The sequence below is a fragment of the Durio zibethinus genome, chromosome 14 (assembly GCF_047325235.1).
Source record: "Durio zibethinus cultivar Kanyao isolate XHJ-2024 chromosome 14, ASM4732523v1, whole genome shotgun sequence".
Taxonomy (NCBI): domain Eukaryota; kingdom Viridiplantae; phylum Streptophyta; class Magnoliopsida; order Malvales; family Malvaceae; genus Durio; species Durio zibethinus.
In genome coordinates, this window is record NC_143175.1 from 5,012,827 (window position 1) to 5,023,007 (window position 10,181).

Below are 10,181 nucleotides of genomic sequence, written 5' to 3' on the forward strand. Positions count from 1 at the left end.
AAGGACAAACATAGTCCTCCCCGCAGGAAGGAACCTATTGTCGAGCTACCTGCAAAAGAAAAAAAACAACATCAGTCTCGTTTCAAAAAAAAAAAAAAGGCAGAAAACTTCAAGCCCCGATCTACGACGATTGGAGCTGTTTGTGGTGAAAAGAAAGCTAGATTTGGAAAGAGGACGTTGAAGAGAGCTTCCAAGAAAATTTTGACGTTTTTCGGTGATCGAAAACCACTGGCAGTGACATCCGACGATGACCCAGATAGCGGTTACCGCGATGGTCCAACGCCGGATCTTGGCTGAAGCCAGAGATAATTTCTGGAGCTCTGGACCCCTTTTTTTTGGAAATTAGTTTGAAATGAGCTAAAAAAATTTTTTTGGTTTTATATAGAAGGCTATGGCCGAAAACGACGTCGTTTCGGCCAAGGAGGATCCGCGCATTGACCTGGATCCGATCTGAGATCCGCGTAAATCGACCAGTTAACCCGTTCTCCAACAGCTGCTGATCGATCCAATTGAATCAGTCTGAATTGAACCGAACCGTAGACCACCAACCCGAACTGTTGATTGACCGTCGAACCGATCAAATTGGTTCAAACCAGCATTGACCGAATCGTTGACATGTCCAGTTCAGGTAAAAAAAAAATTTTTTTTTAATTTTTTTTATATATTATTATTTCTGTTATTTTGAGTATTTTTTTTATATTCTTACATGATAAATTTTTAAATTTGTTAGAATAAATATTTGATTATTTTTAATAATAATAAAATAAAATAAAATAGGATAATAACTAAAAAAAACTAAAAATGCTAATAATAATAATAATAATCTACAAAAAAAATAAAAATTGAATAATACTTTTTTCTTTTATTTTTTATCTTCCCTGCCTAGATGTTGGAGGGAATAAAATTATACTTTTAAAAATAATTTCGCCTAGATGTTGGAGAATTGTTATATAAAGATTAATTAATTAAAATTAAAGGTGTAAAAAGATGATAAATAATAATAAATTGATAATATTATTAATAATAAATTTTCTTCGAAAGGAAATATATGAAAAAAATTTTATTAATTTTTTTAAAAATTATAAAAATCTAACTTGTTCTAAAAATCTGCCTAGATGCTGGGGATTTTTAGAGATGTTCGTATTTTCCCTAAACCTTAAAATCCAAACCTTAAATTTCAAAATCCTAAATCCTCTAAACCCTAAAATCAAATCCTAAATCCTCTAAACCCTAAAACTAAAACCCCAAACCTCAAACCCAAAAAACCCAAAATCCCAAACTCTTAAAATCTAAAACTTTAAAATCCAAAATTCTAATAACCCCAAATTCGGTATGCATTTCTGAATTATTATCAAAAAATCATTCAGACTCTAAAACCTCGACCCACACGCAGTTTAAATCCATTTCAAAACTTTAAGGATACATGTAAAAGTCTCATACGAAATAATTTGTTCTTGAATGCCGCCTAGATGATGGGTGTAGACACCCAATTGGGTCCGGGCCCAGATCAATTGGGCCTGACCCAAATGGGTAAGGCCCATTTCAATCCTGTATATTTTTTTTTCTTCTTTTGTATTTTATGTATTCTATTATTATTATTATTATTATTATGTATATCTTTATTTATTTATTTATTTTTATTCAGGTTAGATTTATATGTATTTTATTTATACAGTTATATATTATTATTATTTTTTTTTTGTGTAATATATTTTTGGGTTTATCTTGTTTTATTTGTCATTATTTTTTTTTAATCATCTGTTAATTCTATCTTCTTTTTCCCGAATTATCTGATATTATTTTTAATTTTTAATTTTTGATTTTCTTTTCTAATTATCTAGTTTTTTTTTTTATTTTTTTTTTTATTTTGGAGGGCTGAGATTGAAGGCTGAAGAATCCCATTGGAAGTGGGAATTCAATCAGAAGAGTCCAGTGGGATTCAAAGATTGAATTCCCGTCCAAGGAGGAATTGGGATTGATCAGAAACTCCTGATCAATCCCTATATAAAGCACCTCCTGGAACAGTTCAGAAAACAGAGAAAACAGAAGCAAAAGCTACTGATTGAGAGAATAGGGGTGTTTAGAGAGCTAAGGAAAAGTTTAGGAGTGTTCTGGCAGTGAGAAAAATTTTTTAGAAAAATTTGGCGAAAAAATTTTCTGGAAATTTCTGGGAAATTTCCAGATTCCGGCAAAAATTTCGACGACTTTTGAATTTTTCGGCGACAATTCCGGCGAACTTTGAAGTTTCCGGCGACAGACCCAGTTTCCGGCGGAGAATCCCAGAAACCGGCGACCATCCGGCCAATTTCCGGCGAAATTCCCAGATTCCGGCGAATTTTCCAGAATCCGACACCGGCGTTCTTCAAATTCTAGAGAGAAGGCAGAGAAGAAGGGAAGAAGAGAGAGAGAGGGGAGGAACGGTCTGCTGAAAAACGGAGGAAGGTGCCTTTTATACCCTCCCAAAACGACGTCGTTTTGGCTTTAAGTTAATAAGAGGATCCGCGCGTTTTGCCGAACCCGACCCGACCCGAAGCGTCGACCCGCTTTCTGACCCGCGCGTTTCAGCCCCTCCGAGCCGAGCCGAGCCGAGCCGCACCAAGCCGAGCCGCGATCCGAGCCGCTCCAGGTTTTTTTTTTTTTTTTTTTGATTTTTTTGAATTTTTTTTTTTATTTGACTTTGATTTTGATCTTGATTTTTTTTTCCTTATTCTTTAATTAATCCGATGACGGAGCCTCTACAAGTAAAAACAGTAGTTTTTCTTGCATACTCCTGAGGTGGGGGAATTTTCTCAATTTTCTGCTAAAAGTATTAGAGTCAATTGAGAATAATTTTCGATAATTAATTACTTGGCTGATTTTGATTTTTTTTCTTTAATTAATCCGACGACGGAGCCTCTGCAAGTGAAACAGTAGTTTTTCTTGCATACTCCTGAGGTGAGGGAATTTTCTCAATTTTCTGCTAAAAGTATTAGAGTCAATTGAGAATAATTTTCGATAATTAATTAATTGGTTGATCTTGATTTTTCTTTAATTAATCCGACGACGGAGCCTCTGCAAGTGAAACAGTAGTTTTTCTTGCATACTTCTGAGGTGAGGGAATTTTCTCAATTTTCTGCTAAAAGTATTAGAGTCAATTGAGAATAATTTTCGATAATTAATTAATTGGTTGATCTTGATTTTTCTTTAAATAATCCGACGACGGAGCCTCTGCAAGTGAAACAGTAGTTTTTCTTGCATACTCTTGAGGTGAGGGAATTTTCTCAATTTTCTGCTAAAAGTATTAGAGTCAATTGAGAATAATTTTCAACAACTAACTACTTGGTAAAATTTTAAGGCTTTTGGATAACACAAATTCAAGCTGGTACCATCTTTTGATGGACGTTGTGAGGGTGCTATAACCTTCCTCACACGTAACCGAACTCCCGAACTCTGTTCTGGTTAAGCAGACCCGAACCTATTCTTTTAGGGACCCTTAAGCTTAGGTGTTCCCTAAAAGGGCAGATTCCTTAGGTGGCCAATCACACCTGGATAAAAAAAGATTGGTGGCGACTCCCTAAAGTCAATGTCTGGCGATAGATCCCCGGATCTAGACGTTATGACAATGGGGTATTTAAGAAACTTTATTTCATTAAGTTCTTCATGCCTGTCCTTAATTCGCTTTAACAATAGGATTAAAACTTTAATAAATGAGAATAATAATAAAATGGGATCTTAAATATAAATAGTCACACTTAAGCTCTGCCTAGATGTTGGAGAGTCAAGGTGGCCTCATTATGTTTAAGAATCTAATTTCAAGTTTGCATTTCATCATTATACACAACATCTATTAGCTTACATACATTTATTTGTTATTGTTTGCACTCATTTGCATTTCTCTATCTTTAATTTTTACTTGCTATCTGATAATACCATTATTTATTTTTCGCACAAAATGTTATTTATTTATTTACTTACTTTTAAAATTGTGATATCATAAACTAAAATAAAAATGACATTCCAAATAAAATAATTTTCGATACTCTGCTTAGATGTTAGAGAGTTACCAACAATCGTTTTTTGCAAGGAGTGTTATTTCCATTTTAAGGGATATTGCATTACATCTTAAGTGAAAAAAGTTGTTTTAAATTCTATCTAGATGTTGGAGAATTTTAAGATAATTCTTTAACTTAAAGATTTTCTCAATATTCCTAAATAAATGAAGGGAATTAGTGTTAAATTTCAAATTGAAACCATTTTTATCCAACATCGAAAATAACACATAATTAAATGGTACCAATTTATGGACGTTGTGGGGGTGCTAATCCTTTCTCACACGTAACGGACTCTCAAACCCAACCTGATTTTCGTAGATCGAAATTTATCTTTTTGATAAACTTTAAAGTCACTTTTACAGTTTTATTAAAAAGATAAACTTTTAGGTGATCAATCACACCTTAACAAAGATTGGTGGTGACTTTCTTTTATTTTTTTCGATTTTAAAACACTTTACGTCTGGCAGTCCCAAAATCGTTACGACACATATCAGATTGCTTATTAGTTTATAATGCAATTTTTATAATATTAAAGGGTATGATGGACCTTAAATATCAATTATTGAAGGTAAAAAAAGAGTGACAAATTTTGTAATCCATTAGGAATTTTAAAAAACGTCCGGAAGATAAAGGTTTTTAATTTCAGATTGTATTCACCATTTTTTATGCTGTTGAAAATATTAAAAAATTTCAAAAACTCATATTCCGCAAACCAAACAAGAGAATTGATTTATGAAAAATAGGATTCTTAGAAAATATTAGATTTCGCAAACTAAACGCGCTCTAAAATATATTTAAATATTTTTTTTTACATATAAAAGGTAGCAAGGAAAAAATGTGATTTATTTCATCGTTTATGGTTTTGTTTTTTTCATCTGTTTTGGATTTAGGTTTATGTTTTGAAAATACTGGTTGCAATTCAATTTTGCCTCTTATCAAACTTTTATTAAAAAAAAAAAAAAGAAATCAGATTTAACCAATTGAAATATTTTGGATAGTTTTTATTTATTTATCTATAATGAGTTAGGATTTTTTATTTGTGATTAAGTCATATCAAATTACTGTGATAACATTCACGAAACCAAATCTGGATGAACTCTCTCATGACAAGTTCAATTGATATTTTTAGAAAAACACAAGTCAATTGAAATAACAATAGTGGGATTGGGCCCGGAAAAGAAATCGAATTTTGACTCGTAAACTCGATAAAACCTAAAAATTTAAACTGAGATCTAGACAAATTTGATGTCTACAAAAATGAAATTAAAATTCAAACCCACATTGTACCATAATTTTTGTTTTTATAATACAATCAAATTAATATCCTCAAGTTTTAGTTAAATTTAATCGCTTACATCATGTATTCAAAATTTTAATTTTGAAATATTTTCAATAAGGATCAAACATTGGTTGACAAAAAATTCTTCTTACTAAACTAACCTTTGTGAGTTGTTATTACAATTTGAAAATAATGTTGTCTTATTTCTTTCTTATAATTTTAATATTACTATTGAAATGGGTTTCATGAATTAAAAGACGTGAACTTATTCGATCATATTAACTAAAACCTAAATTAAAATTTAAATCCCACATTTTATCAAATAAATCATTATTTTGTAGTTTTATCTGTCATAACGTCTAGATCCGGGGATCTATCGCTAGACATTGACTTAAGGGAGTCGCCACCAATCTTTTTTGTCTAGGTGCGATTGGCCACCTAAAGAATCTATCCTTTCAGGGGAACACCTAAGTTTAAGGGCCCCTAAAAGAATAGGTTCGGGTCTGCTAACCAGAACAGGGTTCGGAAGTTCGATTACGTGTGAGGAAGGTTATAGCACCCTCACAACGCCCATCAAAAGATGGTACCAGCTTAAATTTGTGTTATCCAAAAGCCTTAAAATTTTACCAAGTAATTAGTTGTTGGAAATTATTCTCAATTGACTCTAATACTTTTAGCAGAAAATTGAGAAAATTCCCTCACCTCAGGAGTATGCAAGAAAAGCTACTGTTTCACTTGCAGGGGCTCCGTCGTCGGATTTATTAAAGAAAAAACAAAATCATCCAATTAATTATTGGAAATTATTCTCAATTAACTCTAATACTTTTAGCAGAAAATTGAGAAAATTCCCTCACCTCAAGAGTATGCAAAAAAAACTACTGTTTCACTTGCAGAGGCTCCGTCGTCGGATTAATTAAAGGAAAAAAAAAAAAGAAAAAAAAAAATCAAGATCAAAATCAAAGTCAAATAAAAAAAAAAATTCAAAAATTCAAAAAAAAAAAAAAAAAAAAAAAAAAAAAAAACCTGGAGCGGCTCGGATCGCGGCTCGGCTCGGCTCGGCTCAAGGAAGAGAAAACGGCTCGGAGAAGCGGCTCGGGAAGAACGGCTCGGCTCGGCTCGGCTCGGAGGGGGGCTGGCACGCGCGGGTCAGAATCGGGTCGACGCTTCGGGTCGGGTCGGGTTCGGCAAAACGCGCGGATCCTCTTATTAACTTAAAGCCAAAACGACGTCGTTTTGGGAGGGTATAAAAGGCACTAACCTCTGTTTTTCGGCAGACCGCCCCTCTCCTCTCTCTCTCTTCTTCCTTCTTTTCTCTGCCTTCTCTCTAAAGACTGAAGAACACCGGTGGGATTTCGCCGGATTCTGGAAATTCTCGCCGGAATCTGGAAAATCTCGCCGGAAGTTCGCCGGAAGTTGCCGAAAGATCACCGGTTTCTGGGATTCTTCGCCGGAAACTGGGCTGGTCGTCGGAAACTTCAAGGTTGACCGGAATTCTGGCCGGAATATTCAAACTTTGCCGGAATTTTCGCCGGAATCTGGAAATTTCCCAGAAATTTCCAGAAAATTTTTTCGCCAGAAATTTCTAGAAATTTTTTCTCACTCCCAGAGCACTCCTAAACCTTTTTTAGCTTCCTATACGCCTCCTTTTCTTTCAAATCAGTAGCTTTGCTTATTGTTTTCTGTGTCTTCTTGACTGTTCCAGGAGGTGCTTTATATAGGGATTGATCAGGAGTTTCTGATCAATCCCAATTCCTCCTTGGACGGGAATTCAGTCTTTGAATCCAATTGGACTCTCTTGATTGAATTCCCATTCCCGGTAGGATTCTTCAGCTTCAATCTTAGCCCTCCAAAATCAAAAATAAAAAAAATACTAGATAATAATCAGATAAATCAAAAGATATAAAAAAAATCTGATAATCAGGAAAAATCAGAACAGATAATTAAAAATAATAATAATAATAATAATAATAATAATAATAATAATAATAATAAAATAAGATAAACCCAAGTATATATTAAAAAAATAATAATAATAATAATAATAAATATATAACTATATACATATAAATCTAATCTAATAAAAAAATAAATAAATATATACATAATAATAATAATAAAATACATAAAATACAAAAGAAAAAAAAATATACAGGATTGAAATGGGCCTTACCCATTTGGGTCAGGCCCAATTGATTTGGGCCCGGACCCAATTGGGTGTCTACATTATCTACAGGTAAAAATTAATTTCTTGGATTCAATAATTATGAGTACTAGACAGTTTGTATTCATCTTATCTCATGCCAAGGTCAATTGATATTTTTAGAAAAAAAGTAAGAAGTACAATGTAAATAAGTCTCTTATGGCCCTTTCAAGCTTTAGCACTTGGAAGCAGAACTCTTGAGAAATACCTTTTTATTTTTTATTTTTTATAAATATGCAAGTCAAAGAGAAATGAGAAATAGTTAAGTGTGTATCGTGCAAATAAACCAGATTTTTTTTTAAGATTACGTGTGTAATGAAATTTTACAATTAGAATCAAGTACTTTAATAAATTTTAAAATAAAATTGAACTATACTAGTATATGAAGAGATTTAAATTAGGGATTTCAAAGTTTCTAGAAGTGCTTTTCAATTGAAACAAAGTCTTATATATCAATGGAAAGATTATCAACTATTAATAATTAATAATAAAAGAAAAGTATAGTTGCAAGTTGGTGAAAATGAGAAAAGAAACACTCCATTATTTATATCTTTTCCAGCAAAGGTAGACATGGGAAAAAATGAACTAGTTCGATATTTTTTTTTCCCTTCATAGTTGTATGAATTGGTGTGGATCAGTGGAGTGATGGACGCGTCATAGATTGTGATAAACCCGTCATAGATTTTACAACATCTCATTTTATATGAATATTTTTCTTTGATTTGTTGACTTAGTTATCTTTTTGTGTTGGTCAATTAAAGTTTTTTATTTCGTTTTGTTAAATTAGTTTTTTTTTTTTTTTGCTAATTAATTGAAGTTTTGAATAACTTATTGTAGTTGGTGATTAAAATTGTTTTGGACTTTCAACCCGATCACATATTTAGAAAAAAAAATTTAAATTCATTCAAAATAAAAATTTTAAAAATTACAAAATTTTAAAATTTAAAATTTAAAATTTAAAATATGGAGAAAGGAGGGGATCTCCAAACCTGAGCTTACTCCCGTCTAGTCCTCCCTACGCCATTCTCGGACTACTTCTCCTTTCAAGGAAAGAGGTTATAAATGTTGAAATTTTAATTTTAGATTTATTAAATGCTATTTTTTAGTTGATATTATATAAATAAATAGAATTAAACTCTAGGTTTCAAAAATCATTTTCTCTAATGTTAGGTTAACATTTGTTCAGATAATATTTTAATATTTTATTTATTTTAATTTTTAAGTTAAAATTATTAAAATTTCAATTATAGATTTGAAGGTTAATTTGTTATTCTTAGATAAGTAATGAAAATCTCTATAAACACCTTATTTTATTTAGGATCTTTTAAAATGTTTTTAAAAAAATTTTGGATTAATTCAAATTGAATAATTTCTTTTAAGGCTAATTAATTTAATAATTTTTAATCCGGGTTAGAAAATAGACTTGATTTTCATATTCTTGATCTAACTTTAATTATTTTGAGTTGAAAGTTCAATATTTACTTTTTTATCTCGACTGATCAATTGAGTCTCGAGATTTGCTATCGGGATTTTGAATTGCTATCGGACCTTCAAATCTACTTGCACATTATGACAAGTAGATATTTGATCATCAACCTCTAAGGGTTGATACTTTTTCTTATCATTATATTATTTGATTTTGTGATATTATGCACATGCAATTATGTGTTAAATCTCACAACATTCAGCAAAATTTCTAAATTATTGCAAGTGATAAATAATTTTGGAAATTGCCAAAATCATTTGAAGGATAATCTCAAGATTATTTTAACAATGGGTAGGGATATTAATAGGTAGGGTATGGGGAGGGTAGAGAATTCTCTATCCTTATCTTCAGATTTTTATATTTTATATATATATATATATATATATATATATATCCTTGTACCTATACCAATAAATATTTTAAATTTATCCGCATCTCCATCTCCGCATGTATTTAATTAGTATGAATAATTTTCATACTCATAATTTAAAAAAAATAAAAATAAAAATTTACTTTTTAAATATTTTTATCTTATATATTTAGGTAATTTTTATAAATATATATTAATATATTTTTTTAAAATAAAATATATTAATTTTAATTAATCTAAAATAATAATTTATTTATTTACTAAAAATTTTATTAATTAAATATATAGATATATATATATATATATAGATATATAGATATATATGTAGGACATGGAATAGGATGGTTGCTATATTACTCGTCTTTATCCCCTTATTCGATAAAAATTTAAAATTATCCCTATCCCCATACCCATAATTAGACCTGACAATTTTACACATGACACGATAACACGACACAAAAATGACACCAATAAAACCATGTGTAAGTTTATTGTAATCATATTTCGTATTTTAATTGTGTCGATACGATTAAGACATGACATTATTCGTGTTGTATTCGTGTCAAACAGTAATTATACACTTAAGATATAATACTATTTATAACATGAAAATTTTAAAAATTATTTTAATTTATTTAAAAAAATTAATAATCGTATTTATCATATCATTTTGGTGTTTAAATAGATTATAAATATTTAATTTTTAAATTTTTTTGTTTAAATACTAATTTAAATGATTTTTTTTGTTTAAATAAAGGATTAATAATGTCTAATCATATTATTCATATATAATCGTGTTAATCATGTCATATCTT